Here is a 16,363-nt window from a genome sequence, read left to right as displayed (position 1 = left end):
CAAATTTCTGATCCTTTGGAGTTGTTTTGGTAGGGTTCAAAAATGGCTCAAGTTTGAATTTAATTCGAACTTTCTACCTCTTAAAATTGCCAAGTCAATTTATTCAAATCCTGCATAAATTCTGGACTCCAGGGATATTGTCATATCTCTCTCAACCCTCTCCATTATACAAGTGCTTTACTGTCTTGTTTTCTGTCTGAAGAAAAGAGAAGAAGGGAAGTAGCAATAGCAACTGAGCAGCCCAGCAGAAGCAGCGCTGCTCCAGCCGAGCGCGGCCCAGCTCCAGCGCCTCCCGCAGCCCAGCCCTCCTCCCGCAGCCTCGTTCCACTCTCCCGTGGTGAATCCACGCTGGACACCCGTCCAGGCCCGGCCTGCAGCCTCTCCTTCCCCTATTTTTCTTCCTCCTCCCGATCTTTTTCTCTCATAGTAAAACCTCCAGGGGAGCCCGCACATGGCCATCGTGGTTTCACCACGACCCCTCGACGCCTCCTGGCCCTCCTATAAATACAGCAACCCGCACCCCCTAGGGTTTCCCTCTCGCCGCCGCCACCCTTTCCCTTCCCCTGTTTCTCCCTCTTCGAACAGAGAACAGCCGAGAGCTTCGTTGTTGTTTGCGCGGTTGGAGGCTACCACGGTCTGTTCCGTCATGTCCATCTTCTTCCCCGACGTCGCCTTCGTCGACTCCGACCACTACGGCGCCGCGGGATGTCAAGACGATGCGTCGGTGTCCTCTGCTTCCCCTGCGACATGGACACCAAGCCGGAGGCCGTTCTCTGCTCGCCGTCGTCTCGTCTTCTTCCTCGGGTGAACCTGTCACTGGCCGTTTTCGTCGCCCCTTGCGTCGCCGAGCTAGAACGACTCCGTCAAGCCCCTCAATGTGAGCAGACGCACCTCCCCACCAGTTCTTCTCCTCTGATTGTGCCCTGTTTCGTCCATCTCTATCGAGTCCAAGCGCTCCCCCATCGGACCTCGTCTCTGGCGAGTGTTCCGACCTCTCCTCATTGCCCGTGTGCATCCAATAGAGATGGATCGTTTTGTAGAACCGATTCCCTCTTTCAGCTTGCCGTTTTGATCCTTGGTTCGTCGGGTCCGACCTCCTCCGTCGCTCCCTGTGCACAGCGCCGCCGCCTCCCCTGTCTTGCTCTGCTTCGCCCACAGCCCGTGCTCGTGTGGCAGATCGCCCGTCGCCTCGCCTCGCTGTGCTTCGCCGCATGGCAGCAGGTTTCTGCCCGCGTTCATGCACACTGCCACTGCCTCGCCGTGCCTCGCTGCCATGGCCGGGACGTGCTCCTGCCTGAGCTTGTTCTTGAGCCCTTGCTCATGCCGTTGCTCCGGCCCCTCTAGCAGCTCTCCGCAAGCACGCGTGCACTGTCTTTAGTTTCCGCACGCCCGCCGTAGGTTTTTAACCCCAACGGCCGCCGCTTTCGCTCGCCGTCATCGTCGGTTGTGTCCGTGCTTCCATGGCTAAGCCTGGAGCGTTTCGAGTATGATTCTTGGACACGAGGATGCTGTCTCTATCAGCAACACATCTCTAGCTCAGCTGGTCAGCTCGCATGCGCACTTGCAGGAGGTCCTGGGATCAAATCCCAGGGTGCCCCAATTCTTCTGCCCCTCTTTTGTTTATTTTTTCCCCAGCGTGCACACATATGGCCTGTTGGGCCTGATCCACTCCTGGGCCTGTTGGGCCTGATCCACTCCTGGGCAGCTGCGGTGTGCTGCAATTCGGTCCGTGCATGTTTTTTTTCCTGTTCTATGCGTTTGAGCATTTATTCTTTATCATGCATATTTACAGAAAATTGCCATCATTTTAAAATGCTCATGTTTAATTAACCGTGCATCATATGTAAATACTTTAAATATGTAAAATGCTTAGAATTTTGTGTAGTTTCACAATATGGAACTTTCATCCATGTTAAAAATGTTTAAGCTTGCTGTTTGACCAATTTGCATAAATGTCTTATTAAAATGGTTTATTTCATAACTAAATAACCGTAGCTTCGAATTTAATAAATTATATATGTAACTTGTCTAGAAAAATGCATAGATTAACTTGCTGCGCTTTATTTTGCTGTTTAAAAATATTAAAATTCTACATAGGGCAGAACAGTACCAAATTCGAAATATGCATATGAGGATTTTCCGGGATTGTTGTTTGTTGTTCCGGCCTCATTTAAACTTGCCTAGATAGGTAGTTTTATTATGCTTCACCCCTTGCCATGTTTAATAACATTTAATATTGTTGGGTCCATAAACGAGAGTGAACTAAATATTTGAATGTGGTGTTTCGTCGAATATGCAACTCGTTGCATATTGAGCCCCACTTAACTTGTAGTATTGTTTGTTGCACTTTACCATGCCATGCCTCTTTAAACCGGACATGCATCATGTTTGATTGTGCATCATGCCATGTTTATGTGATGGTTGTTTACTATGTTGTTTGCTTCTTTTCGGTATTGCTTCTCCTTGATAGTTCCGGTAACGTTGCGATTGTGAGGATCCGTTCGACTACGTTGGTTCATCTACTTCATGGATTCGGTCTTCTTCCTAGCGGGATTTCACGCAAGATGACCGTCACCTTGGATCTCATTACTATCATTGCTATGCTAGTTGCCTCGATGCTATTTCTATGCCGCGTTACCTACCACTTGCTTATCAAGCCTCCCAAATTGCCATGAACCTCTAACCTTTGTCACCCTTCCTAGAAAACCGTTGTTTGGCTATGTTACCGCTTTTGCTCAGCCCCTCTTATAGCGTTGCTAGTTGTAGGTAAAGATGAAGATTGCTCCATGTTGGTTTATGTTTTATGTTGGGATATCACAATATCTCTTAAATTATTAATGCATCTATATACTTGGTAAAGGGTGGAAGGCTCGGCCTTATGCCTGGTGTTTTGTTCCACTCTTGCCGCCCTAGTTTTCGTCATATCGGTATTATGTTCCCGGATTTTGCGTCCCTAACGCGGTTGGGTGTTATGGGAACCCCTTGACAGTTCGCCTTGAATAAAACTCCTCCAGCAAGGCCCAACATTGGTTTTAACTTTTGCCTACCACCTATACCTTTCCCTTGGGAGTCATTAACCCGAGGGTCATCTTTCTTTTAGCCCCCCTGGGACAATGCTTCTCTAAGTGTTGGTCCGAACTAGAGCCCCTTGCAGCGCCACCTTGGGGAAACTCGAGGCCTGGTTTTAGTTGTATGGACTGCTCATCCGGTCGTGGCCTGAGACGAGATACGCGCGGCTACTATCAGGGTGTCGGCACGCCGGGAGGTCTTGCTGGTCTTGTTTTACCATTGTCGAAATGTCTTGTAACCGGGATTCCGAGACTGATCGGGTCTTTCCGGGAGAAGGAATATCCTTCGTTGATCGTGAGAGCTTATCATGGGCTAAGTTGGGACACCCCTGCAGGGTTTGAACTTTCGAAAGTCCTGCCCGCGGTTATGTGGCAGATGGGAATTTTTTAATATCCGGTTGTAGTAAACTTGAAGTAAACTCTTTTAAAATACACCAACCGCGTGTGTAACCGTGATTGTCTCTTTTCGGGGATGTTCGAGAGGAGAACATGGTTTTGGGTCATGTTTGACGTAAGTAGGAGTTCATGATCACTTCTTGATCATTACTAGTTGATGACCGTTTCCGTTGCTTCTCTTCTCGCTCTTATTTGCGTAAGTTAGCCACCATACTTTGCTTAGCCGCTGCTGCAACCTCACCACTTACTCATTCCTTACCCATAAGCTTTGCTAGTCTTGATACCCATGGTAATGGGATTGCTGAGTTCTCGTGGCTCACAGTTTATTACAACAACAGTTGCAGGTACAGGTTATGCGACGATCATGACGTGAGAAAGATGTTTACTTGTGTTGGAGTTCTTCTTCTTCTTCGTCGATCTTGGGTTAGGTTCCTGGTCGGCAGCCCGGGCTAGCAGGGTGGATATTGTTTGAGTTTCTGTTTATGTTTCATCCATAGTCGGATGTTGTTCTCATGTACGTTGTTGTATATTTCTTGGGGCGCTTGTGCCTTGTGTATGTATCCCCATCTATTATGTAATGTTGATGTAATGATATCCACCTTGCAAAAGCGTTTCAATATGCGGGTCTATCCTTGGTGGGACCTTCAAGTTCCTCTCGGATAGGGTCGCATATTGGGCATGACAAGTTGGTATCAGAGCCTCGACCGACCCTAGGAGCCCCCTTGATTGATAGTATAGTTTGGCCGTTGTTAAGTCAAAAAAACTTTTTTGGAGTCTAGCTATATCGGAGTGTAGGAATTCTTTTTACTCCTCAGTCCCTTCGTCGCTCTGGTAAGAAATCTTGACGTAGGTGTTTTGAACTACTCCTCTTCCCCTTAAAATTTTTCTTTAGGTTCACGCGGTTAGTTTTCGTTCGTTGTCCATCCTATTTTATCCGGTGCATCTCTTGTCAAGTCGACTCAAACCTCTTTGTCTTTCGTGAGATCAATCCTCAGTTCTTCCTCCACAACGTTGTTTCCTTGTTCGAAGTTGTCCTTGTTTTTCCACCTGCCCACCTTTTTCTTCTCGGAACCGGAGTCCAAAATCGAGTATCCTTCCTACTCGTGCGAAGCATTTGCATTCTCTCCTCAATCATTTCAACCGGCGCTTTTCTATTCAATTATTCGTCATCCCAGTTGCTTTTGTTTTCCCGCCCTCCCACCCGTTTTTTTTCTTCCCGGAGTCTGAGCCTCTATTCGAGCAGTTATTTCATTCGTGCGGAGTATCTTCAGTCTTTCCTCAATTGTCTCAACTGGTGAAGTCTCGTCTAGTTTATCATTGTTCGTCGCATTTTCTTTCCGGTGGATCCAAATTCAAGTTTTTCGTTGGTGATCATATTCTCTCCCTTGATTGAAGTGTTTCCCCTTGCTCGTTCCTGCTCTCGCCATTCTATTATCCCGGAGTGTTGAAGACATCTCAGAAGGTTCGTGTTTGCATCCAATTAATTCGAGGTTGTCACCTCATTCAAGTCTTTCAGCTGTTCCGGTGCATCATCTCTTCTACAATCCTTTCCAACGGTGTTTCTTTTCAGTGGGCCCTAACCCACAGGTCTTTCCCAGAATCTTACCTGACTCTTCTGATTTTCTGGAGTTATTCTCAAATTCTTTTCGAAATATGACGTAAGTATGGAATCCATCAGTCATATGCATTCTCTGAGTTCGTTTTCAAATTCTTTTCAACTTTGGATCAACATTTCTAATATTCATTGTCCCAGAGCATCTCTCTATTTCTTCAAGGTGTTTCTCGTCGACCGAAGAAGAGTTTTCCCCTAAATCTTGCCCGTTCTCCCGGAGATTCGCGGTGCTAGCTTGATGTTATCCTCTCAAATTATTTCAAATTGTGCAATTCTTTTCATCCATCCGGAGTATTTCAGGAGCTGTTTTCTCTCTCGGTCATCTAAAGGTCATCTTTTCAGAAAATTTCTTCGTCCTAAGGTTTTAGATTCGTTCTCCAATTATTCTATATTCGTGCCCCTTCGTTCGTTTACATATTCTTCCGGTGCTTCGTTCAAGTATGCTTCAATCAGCTCGTGATCTCTTCTTTCAATTGCATGTTGATTCCCTCAAGTATATTCGTGCTTTTCCTATTTTTCCCGGTGAGTCATTCTCCTTCGTCATTCAATTTTGAATTCTAACGGTGGTTCGTTCAAGACCCCTTGTCATTTGTAATCATATCAATTAATTCGTTCATTCCAAATCCTACCGGTGGTTCATGAAGACTTTCTCTAGTTTTGTGCTATATCCCCCCCTTAATCTTTTCCAACGCGAATAAGTAGTATGCAAATCCATGGTTTCTCATCAATTTAATTGGTGAAGGATATGCATAACATAATTCTTATTCTTCTTGCATCTAGTTGATTAATCCCTTCCTTGGGAATTTGTTCGTGTTGAATATATTCTAATCCCAAGTGTTTCCATCTCTCTTTTCCGGAGTCCCTAGTCTTCTCGCTTGTCTCGTCGCGAAGCTCCATCTTAATCATCGCAAGGCTTAACCTTATTCTTTTCATCCTTCAATTCTATCTCATAATTCGTTTGCTACCGGAGCTCTTCACGGTGGTTCGTAAGGATTTAATTCATTCTTCAAGAGTTCATGAAGGTTCTTGTTGAAGGAGCTCAAGTATCTTCTTCTTCTTGCTTCTCGAGGTGCAATTAATTCTCCTTATTCTTTTGAAGTGGAGTTTTGCATTTCTTCATTCTCTCTCAGCTATTAATCTTTTCTGCTTGTGGTCGGCGATCACCTCATAATTTTGAGATGTTTTCAATAAGTCCACAACATGTTTATTCTTTTCGTCATTGATTTTCCAACAACTTCGTTCAATCCTTCTTCGTAAGGATGCTTTTCAAACTCAATCTTGGTAGAAGTTGTTTTTTTCTTCTCCGTTCTTTTCATTCCACTCTTTCAATTCTTCCGGAGGCGTTGTGTTGTTCCTCTCGTCATGTATCATTCCATCTTGTCAAGTACATGCTCTATTCCTTTCCATGTTCAGCCAGAGTTCTGCCTAAATTCTATCATTCTTATTCCGCTTCTATCTTGTTCTAACCGGAGTGGCTTCGAATTCATTTTTGTTTCGGAGCTTTGATTCTCGTCATATTCGTCGTTTCCTCTTTCCTACTCGAGTGTTCTTGCCTTTGGTCATCCTCACTGTTTTGCTCTTATTTCACCTCATCCCTTTTTCCTTCCGTCTCGGTCCTAAGATCTTGGGACGAGATCTTTTGTTAGTGGAGGAGTGTTGTGACGCCCCGAGTCCGACGGTTCAGTTGCCCTTCCATCTATTTTAGTTGTTGACGTGTGTTTATTATGGTTCTGCATTATCATAATTGTTTTGCATATTTCTTTTCCCTATGCTGTTGCCATGATCATGATGAGTGCCATTGTCGTTTTGCTTCTTGCTTCATGTTCATCTTTTATTATATTGCATTGCGCCATCCTTGCCTTGTTATATGCTTCATGATGTGATATTGCCTTTGTCATTTATGTTGCATTTGCATCATGATCATCATTGTAGTGTGCATATTTTTCGTGTGTATATTTGTGGTGGGCTTGTTACATTTGTGAACTCCTTCTCCTCATCTTCTTTGTTGTTCCATCTTGCCCTTCCATCTAAACCATCATCAAGTGCAACACCCCATGACTAGCTTCTTCCTTTCAATTCTCACACATTTATTGCAAGTGGCATATTCCTGTCCCAGTAAAATGTTCACTTATTTTCTGTAAATCTTACACCATGCCTACACCCTCTCTGCCAAATTTCAGATCCTTTGGAGTTGTTTTGGACGGGTTCAAAAATGGCTCAAGTTTGAATTTAATTCAAACTTGGATTATTTTTCTACCTCTTAAAATTGCCAAGTCAATTTATTCAAATCCTGCATAAATTCTGGACTCCAGGGATGTTCTCATATCTCTCTCAACCCTCTCCATTATACCTGTGCTTTTCTGTCTTGTTTTCTGTCTGACGAAAAGAGAAGAAGGGAAGCAGCAGTAGCAACTGTGCAGCCCAGCAGAAGCAGCGCTACTCCAGCCGAGCGCGGCCCAGCTCCAGCTCCTCCCGCAGCCCAGCCCTCCTCCCGCAGCCTCGTTCCACTCTCCCGTGGTGAATCCACGCTGGACACCCGTCCAGGCCCGGCCTGCAGCCTCTCCTTCCACTGTTTTTCTTCCTCCTCCCGATCTTTTTCTCTCATAGTAAAACCTCCAGGGGAGCCCGCACATGGCCATCGTGGTTTCACCACGACCCCTCGACGCCTCCTGGCCCTCCTATAAATACAGCAACCCGCACCCCCTAGGGTTTCCCTCTCGCCGCCGGCACCCTTTCCCTTCCCCTGTTTCTCCCTCTTCGAACAGAGAACAGCCGAGAGCTTCGTTGTTGTTTGCGCGGTTGGAGGCTACCACGGTCTGTTCCGTCATGTCCATCTTCTTCCCCGACGTCGCCTTCGTCGACTCCGACCACTACGGCGCCGCGGGATGTCAAGACGACGCGCCGGTGTCCTCTGCTTCCCCTGTGACATGGACACCAAGCCGGAGGCCGTTCTCTGCTCGCCGTCGTCTCGTCTTCTTCCTCGGGTGAACCTGTCACTGGCCGTTTTCGTTGCCCCTTGCGTCCCCGAGCTAGAACGACTCCGTCAAGCCCCTCAATGTGAGCAGACGCACCTCCCCACCAGTTCTTCTCCTCTGATTGTGCCCTGTTTCGTCCATCTCTATCGAGCCTGAGCGCTCCCCCATCGGACCTCGTCTCTGGCGAGTGTTCCGACCTCTCCTCATTGCCCGTGTGCATCCAATAGAGACGGATCGTTCTGTAGAACCGATTCCCTCTTTCAGCTTGCCGTTTTGATCCTTGGTTCGTCGGGTCCGACCTCCTCCGCCGCTCCCTGTGCACAGCGCCGCCGCCTCCCCTGTCTTGCTCTGCTTCGCCCGCAGCCCGCGCTCGTGTGGCAGCTCGCCCGTCGCCTCGCCTCGCTGTGCTTCGCCGCATGGCAGCAGGTTTCTGCCCACGTTCATGCACACTGCCACTGCCTCGCCGTGCCTCGCTGCCATGGCCGGGACGTGCTCCTGCCTGAGCTTGTTCTTGAGCCCTTGCTCATGCCGTTGCTCCGGCCCCTCTAGCAGCTCTCCGCAAGCACGCGTGCACTGTCTTTAGTTTCCGCACGCCCGCCGTAGGTTTCTAACCCCAACGGCCGCCGCTTTCGCTCGCCGTCATCGTCGGTTGGGGCCATGCTTCCATCGCTAAGCCTAGAGCGTTTCGAGTATGATTCTTGGACATGAGGATGTTGTCTCTATCGGCAACACATCTCCAGCTCGGCTGATCAGCCCGCACGCGCACTTGCAGGAGGTCCTGGGATCAAATTCCAGGGTGCCCTAATTCTTCTGCCCCTCTTTTGTTTATTTTTTCCCCAGCGTGCACACATATGGCCTGTTGGGCCTGATCCACTCCTGGGCAGCTGCGGTGTGCTGCAATTCGGCCCGTGCATGTTCTTTTTCATGTTCCATGCGTTTGAGCATTTATTCTTTATCATGCATATTTACAGAAAATTGCCATCATTTTAAAATGCTCATGTATAATTAACCGTTCATCATATGTAAATACTTTAAATATGTAAAATACTTAGAATTTTGTGTAGTTTCACAATATGCAACTTTCATCCATGTTAAAAATGTTTAAGCTTGCTGTTTGACTAATTTGCATAAATGTCTTATTAAACTGGTTTATTTCATAACTAAATAACCGTAGCTCCGAATTTAATAAATTTTATATGTAACTTGTCTAGAAAAATGCATAGATTAACTTTCCGCACTTTATTTTGCTGTTTAACAACATTAAAATTGTGTATAGGGCAGAACAGTACCAAATTCGAAATATGCATATGAGGATTTTCCAGGATTGTTGTTTGTTGTTCCGGCCTCATTTAAACTTGCCTAGATAGGTAGTTTTGTTATGCTTCACCCCTTGCCATGTTTAATAACATTTAATATTGTTGGGTTCATAAACGAGAGTGAACTAAATATTTGAATGTGGTGTTTCGTCGAATATGCAACTCGTTGCATATTGAGCTTCACTTAACTTGTAGTATTGTTTGTTGCACTTTACCATGCCATGCCTCTTTAAACCGGACATGCATCATGTTTGATTGTGCATCATGCCATGTTTATGTGATGGTTGTTTACTATGTTGTTTGCTTCTTTCCGGTATTTCTTCTTCTTGATAGTTCCGGTAACGTTGCGATTGTGAGGATCCGTTCGACTACGTTGGGCCTGATCCACTCCTGGGCAGCTGCGGTGTGCTGCAATTCGGCCCGTGCATGTTTTTTTCCTGTTCCATGTGTTTGAGCCGTGACGTCATATTCGTCTCTCTCTCTCTAGACCACTCTCATTTCTCGTGCTATCTCTCCCACGCCCCCCTGCCGGCCCCTCTATCCATGCCTCTCTGGAATACGTAGTACACACACATACCTCTCTAGGCCCTGCCAAATGCATCAACAACACATTCACACATGTTACATCACGTACCCCATTGATCTAAAATGCCCTCTCTTCACGTTTATGTTGCATACAACATTCCTTTTGAATAAAAGTGCGGCCAAAAAAATATTTTAGAATTTCTACATATATACAACATTATAAAGTTATATGGAGGAGTATGAACGCTTGCATTGCATGGTGCCCACAATGATATTTATTCCGCACTGTGAATTTGTATATTTTTATACTATATATAAAGGTAGTCATAATAAAGAGAAACGAAGAGCATCTCTCGCTCCATCGCATACCCCCCCTCTACGCCCCTTTCAGGTAAGAACACAAACTATCTCCAGGTCCTCTAAAAGTAAGCCCCCAGCACATTCACGCATGTTTCATCTTTCTCTCGCGATATATACAGTGACGATCATTGTATTTGAAGCAAAAGCACGATACATACATTGGACTTCAGAATCCACTCATTATGGTCACCATTTACGTTTTGTGGTTATTATACAGTCACGGGCTCACCGTACAACTCTGTATTTGCTCAAGACACGACTAGTTGACCAGTTAAATGCTCCATGTGGCACCTCTAGTGTTGCATCACATTATCTCAGTACCATCGGGCCCACCTGTTGGCTTGTATCTACTCTACATCTACACTCTTATAAAATACTAGCAAGATTCCCATGCGTTGCATGGAACATCAAGATGCATTTGTATGAGTAGTTTTTCTGTGGGACAAAAGGATGAACAAGGGTAGGCCTTATTTGCAAGTGTGGAGAGGGGTGTGGGTATATTTTTGCAAAATTGCCATAGTTTCCTTCCTATCCGTCAGATATAGATCGGACGGCCTATATTGCAGGATGGCAGGCACACGATCATCACCGACTATGCTTTTTATAAGAGTAGGGATAAAATACACTCTTATAAAAAACAGAGTTGGTGATGATGGTGTGCCTGCCATCCTGCAATATAGGCCGTCCGATTTATATCTGACGGATAGGAAAGAAACTATGACAATTTTGCCTAAGATGTACCCACACACCTCTCCACATTTGCAAATAAGGCATTCCCTCGTTCATCATTTTCTCTCACAAGATAAACTAGTCATACAAATGCATCTTGATGTTACGTGCAACGCACGGGCATCTTGCTAGTAAGAATGAAAACAAACGACAAAAAAATATTGGATGGTGGTTCGAAGTCATGACCGCGGGCACAGCGAACAAGGTTGCCTTGTACTGGTATGCTGAGCCGTCTGTTTTAACACACAAGAGGTGGTGTGGTGATTATACACACATGCACGCATGCACACGAACTGCATGCACGCAACATTCACACGAACACATGCACCCACGCATGCACGCAACACTCACACATACACACGCAGCCACGCACGCACGAAACACTCACACGCACACACACATGCATGCATGCACACACCAGTACAGCACACGACCAACACACACTCTCACGCTCAAGTGCTCAACCTACACGTGCATGCGCACACATGAGGCCCTGACAGACACATACACAACCGAGTGATTCCCGCGCATGGGGTGGAGTCTTGTCGCGCCTGCATAAATTTGTGTCTATCTGACCTTTTCCCTATGTGAACTGACAGGTGGGACCCACAAGGAACATGGTCAATTTAACTAGTCAACATGGTGCCACGCAGACTATTTGGCCGGTCAACAGAGTGAAATCCGATGCTGAACCGTGAGCAAGTGACCGTATAATCACTGCAAAACGTATATAGTGACCGTAATCAGCTTATTCTGAAGTTCGGTGAACGTATTACGCTTTTCTCTCTGTAGGCCCTCCAAAACTACATCTCTACACGTTCTCGCATGTTACATCTAACAACTATGCAATACAGCACTACTACTACACTCTAACACAATAAATCATATGTGTTTTTAGTTTTACTAGATATCATATTGTTACTTAATTATTCAATTTGCATACATTAAAATTGCCTTTGAAATGTATGGCCAGTATCATATATCGCGCGGGAAAAATCCTACCCTTTCCTATTTAATCGGGTTTGTATCGATGGATCGTGCGAACAACAAAACTATAGTACTATATACAGTACAATTGACAGTTCACTGGGCCGTCGTGTCGTGTACTCCTCCGTTGTAAGAGTGGAGCGCTCGCTTTCATAAATCTTCTAGTCCCTTTCGCCGACATGTGGGGCATCAAGCTACCGGGTCCACGTGCCATACCGGAATACAGTGCAGAGCAGCCGGGGTGAAGCACCCAGTCATGGCGCCGGCGTAGTAATGAGCAATGAGGCGTCAAATCACAAAGCTTCTCCTTTCCCGCAGTTAAGTTGGAGGGACGAAGTAATAATGCTAAAAAAATAAGTTGGAGGGACGAAGCAACCATCATTTCACTCATTGCTGAATCCGCTTCTCCCTCATCTTCTTCGAGTTAACCACGTGTTGCTTCTGCCGTTTTTCTGCCTCATGTGGGAAGCGGATCGGCTTGGTAAAGCACTGACACGTGGGACCGCATGTTAGCAAACCGCCAGGATAACGTCCTCTAAATATAAGAAACCTCCCCCGCCATCCGTGCGGCAAAATCACCTCCTTTTTACTAATCTTGATTCTATAATTTTTTAGATCAATATAATTGAGACTTGTATAGATAGCACACAGGAGCAAAACCAAGTGGTACGGTTAAGGGCATCCACAATGTGTAGCCAAATGTGAAAATAGCTTTTGGCATCGTGGGAACCATTGTGGACGGTGTTGCCAAAGCCAAAAGGATGGAACCAAAGCTACCTGATTGATTGATTGATTGAAGGAATATAAAAATGCAACGTCTCTCCTCTTTCTCCCGTGCTTGGACGCATGTACAGTATAGAGGACAGAGTCTACTCCCCTGTCCCTTCTATCACAAATCACAAAGCAGTGAGGCGTCAACTCACAAAGGACCAACGAAGCAACCATCATTTCACTCTTTGCTGACTCCGCTTCTCCATCGTCTTCTTCGAGAAACCATCTCACCGCACTAAGCTGGACGGACGACGCTATTCTGTACGAGTAGTACTAGTACATTTACGCGTCCTTTTGTTCAACGGACTTCCTGGATGCAAATAAGGCGGTTGTCTCGGCTTGTAGGCAGCACTTGCGAACGACTTACCGTGGTCTCCCTCAATGGTGTTCTCCGTCGAACGCACTTCGCCAAACCACAACGTTCGAGATATTGTCGACTTCACCGCAATGGGGAAGGAAGTCAAATATAGTTACTACCTCCATTTTTTTGTACACAAGGCCAGTATATCAAAATTACAATTTCCAAAAGGCCACTAACACTAATCGAGGCAAAATTGATGGGGTTTGCCTTGTACTACCAACCAAGGACATTAATATCCCCTGCATGCATGCGGTAGTGAGAAGGTTAGTTTGCATGGCGCTGCATTAATCAAGCGATGAGGAGTGAGATGGTTAGCTCTTTGGGCTGTGGAGAAAAAATATGCATTAATTGACACGTGAAACGAGGATTTGTATCGATTAATCCCGCGAAGGAAAACCCCGCCTTTCTTTTTTAACACTAGTACTCCTAGTACGTAGTACTACGTACTTATCCTGTTTGGGTCTAGGCCTTGCATTGCCATACTTCGCCACACTTTTTTGCCAAGCTTGCCTAAAGTTTTCAAAATGAAAAGGAGGTACACTTGTGCACGGCTGTCGCGGTCGCGGTCGCACCGCACCCTCACACGGTCGCTCCTGCACGCCGCGGTCGCACCGCAGCCTCACATGCACAATCGCTCCTGCACGCCGCAAACCCAACCAAGGGAACGCACCCTCACTGACACATGCTGTCGCATGTGAACAAACCAAACTCAGCCATCCTACCGCTGACACATAATTTTCGTTCATAGAGTATGTTTCTCCAACCGCATATTGGGGAGTATCCGTGCGGCCTGTGCGGTGGTCTGTTGGGGAAGAAGAAGAGGTGAGGAAGAAGGGTTAGGAGACGTAGGATATTCATCCAACCGCCTGAAATGGTAGACTGACCCAAGTCAGGCGACTTGCATAACAATATATGTTTTTACAAAGCAAAAGATCCATAAAAACAACAACATAAAGAAAAACTATCACTGCTCGCGGAACGACACGACCTAGTCGTCTTTGGCTGCCGGCGCGAACCAACCGTAGCTGCCGACGTGTGTCTCTGCACCGTGGTTGTCCTCAGCCTCCAGCTAGTCGTTCACGCGGAGCGTGCGGGTGCTCTGCACGGACGAGAGCACCGCCCGGTTCAAGTCGACGACGTCCGGTTCCGCCTGCAGGAGGGCCTCGATGGCAGCGGCATGCGCGCGCTCCGCGTCGAGTTGAGCCTCTGCCTCCCGGTCCTCCTTTAGTATCGCTAGGTTGAACCACTGGTCCGCTTGCACCATGGGGGACTCGGACACCGGCACGAAGTCGACGTCCATCGTCTCATACCCATCGGGAGCCTTCTGCGCCGTGACCTCCACAATGAACAATGGATCGGCTTCCTCCTCCTCGTAGCTTGGCTCCAGAGAAATCGGGGATTGGCCTGCCGCAAAGCGAGCTTGGGAACGGACGTCTCTGGCGCCGACCGCCGCCGCGATTTCTGCGTGGCGCTCCGGCGTCAGCATCTTGTAGTACGTGATCTTGCGACGCACCATGGCTTTCCGGCGAACTAGCGGACGCTTGATGCGGGCTAGGGGATCGAAAGGTGGGGTAATGGGCTGGAGATTAGGTGTGGTTTTAGGGCTGTGGCTGGCGTAGGCCGAGCAGCGAAGGTTCTGGTGTGAATAGTGGTTCCGGTGACGACCGGTCAATCGGTTTTGACTGTACATCGCTCTTGTCGCCTTCGTGTTGTAGCCCGACACGCTGGACCCTCCACGTCACTCACCGAATGGAACGCGCTTCGTCTTGCGTTTTCGCTCGCTTGTGGGACCGCAGTTGAGAGCAAACCGACGTCCTTCCCCCTCCCACGCTCGCGTCATTTTATGCGGAGTAAATAAAAACAGAGGGAGTATACTACGGATGAGGATCCCCTGACGTGGCCGAACTCATTGAGTAACTGACATGCAGGGCCTAGCAGGCATGGGGTCCGCCAGTAAGTGACCGAAAGGTAGGGTAAGGCAGGGATACGTATGTGAAAGGAGCTTCCAATGGTATAATTTTCACATTATACATCTCATGTACTATTAATCTTGTCAATAGTCAAATGTGGTTTTGAAAAACGCATTAGAGCATGGTTAATAATATAGCCAGTCGATGGCTATAAGCAACTGCCATGTCATCTATAGCCATCATCTATTATATGCACTCATACAGTAGTGTGGGCTATAAGCTTGGCTATTTCCCGGAAAAAAATATAAGGTTGGTTATTGTATTAGTACTTTTTTCCATCTCCTCTCCATCACTTTCTACATATTTATTGTACATATTTAACTAGGAATGCGTATATAGCTAGGCTCTTGCATGAGAGCTCACTCCCCTTACTTTTTCACATCTCTCTCCTCCACACAGGCCCTATATAAATGGAAGGAGGGAGTAAAACTATGAGCACTGCATACTCTAGTACAGATGTTGTCAGTACTCCACTAGTACTATTGGACAGGGAGCTTAAAAAAGTTACTATTGGACTGGCTATACGTGGCGAAATCCTAGTAGGAAGAGCATGCGCGAGAACAAGCACATTCACGTGGTTGAAAACAAATTGGAAACCATCTCGAGTACAAATCTAGGAGTACGTACGAATCTAACAATATTGATTGGGCGTTGTTGAATGTTGATACCTTTTTTTTATCAAAGTAGAGATACTTTGACTACACATAAAACTTATATGTAAACTAGAAAGGATAGGAGGCAGTATATTGTACGTTTAAAAATGAAACGAACATTGAATAGCCTTTATATATGATTGGCGGATGCTATGATCACCGGTTCAAAATTTTGAATCCGCCTTAGGTATCACACATGCCCCCACTCGTTCTCTCTCGATTTCATCTCGGGGTCCAGAGATCGATTGAAAGAGGACTAGGGTGGGTACAATATGTTCATTTCGCTTATGAATGTACAATATACTCCCTCTGATCCACACAGACCCCCCCCCCCCGCGGGTCATTTCTATCATAGAAACAGACCAAACCTTTATCTCCTTGCACGACATGCAATTGATCTCTGAACATCAATCGATCTCGTCAACATGTGTTGGGGCATGCATGAATCGAATGGGATGCCAAAACTAAGACGCGAAGCGACACGTAGTGGAGGCAAAGTGAAACTTCAAACGAACCGTTTGTTTGTATGCATGTCGGACAAATTACAAATAAACATTGGAAATACAAGCATGGTCTAGGCCCACATGCGAATGATACTCGGCAGAATGTTCAAATGAGGCATGCGGGAGGATGGACTCGA

The sequence above is a fragment of the Aegilops tauschii genome, chromosome 6 (assembly GCF_002575655.3).
Source record: "Aegilops tauschii subsp. strangulata cultivar AL8/78 chromosome 6, Aet v6.0, whole genome shotgun sequence".
Taxonomy (NCBI): Eukaryota; Viridiplantae; Streptophyta; class Magnoliopsida; order Poales; family Poaceae; genus Aegilops; species Aegilops tauschii.
Note: the sequence above shows the minus strand (reverse complement) of the source record.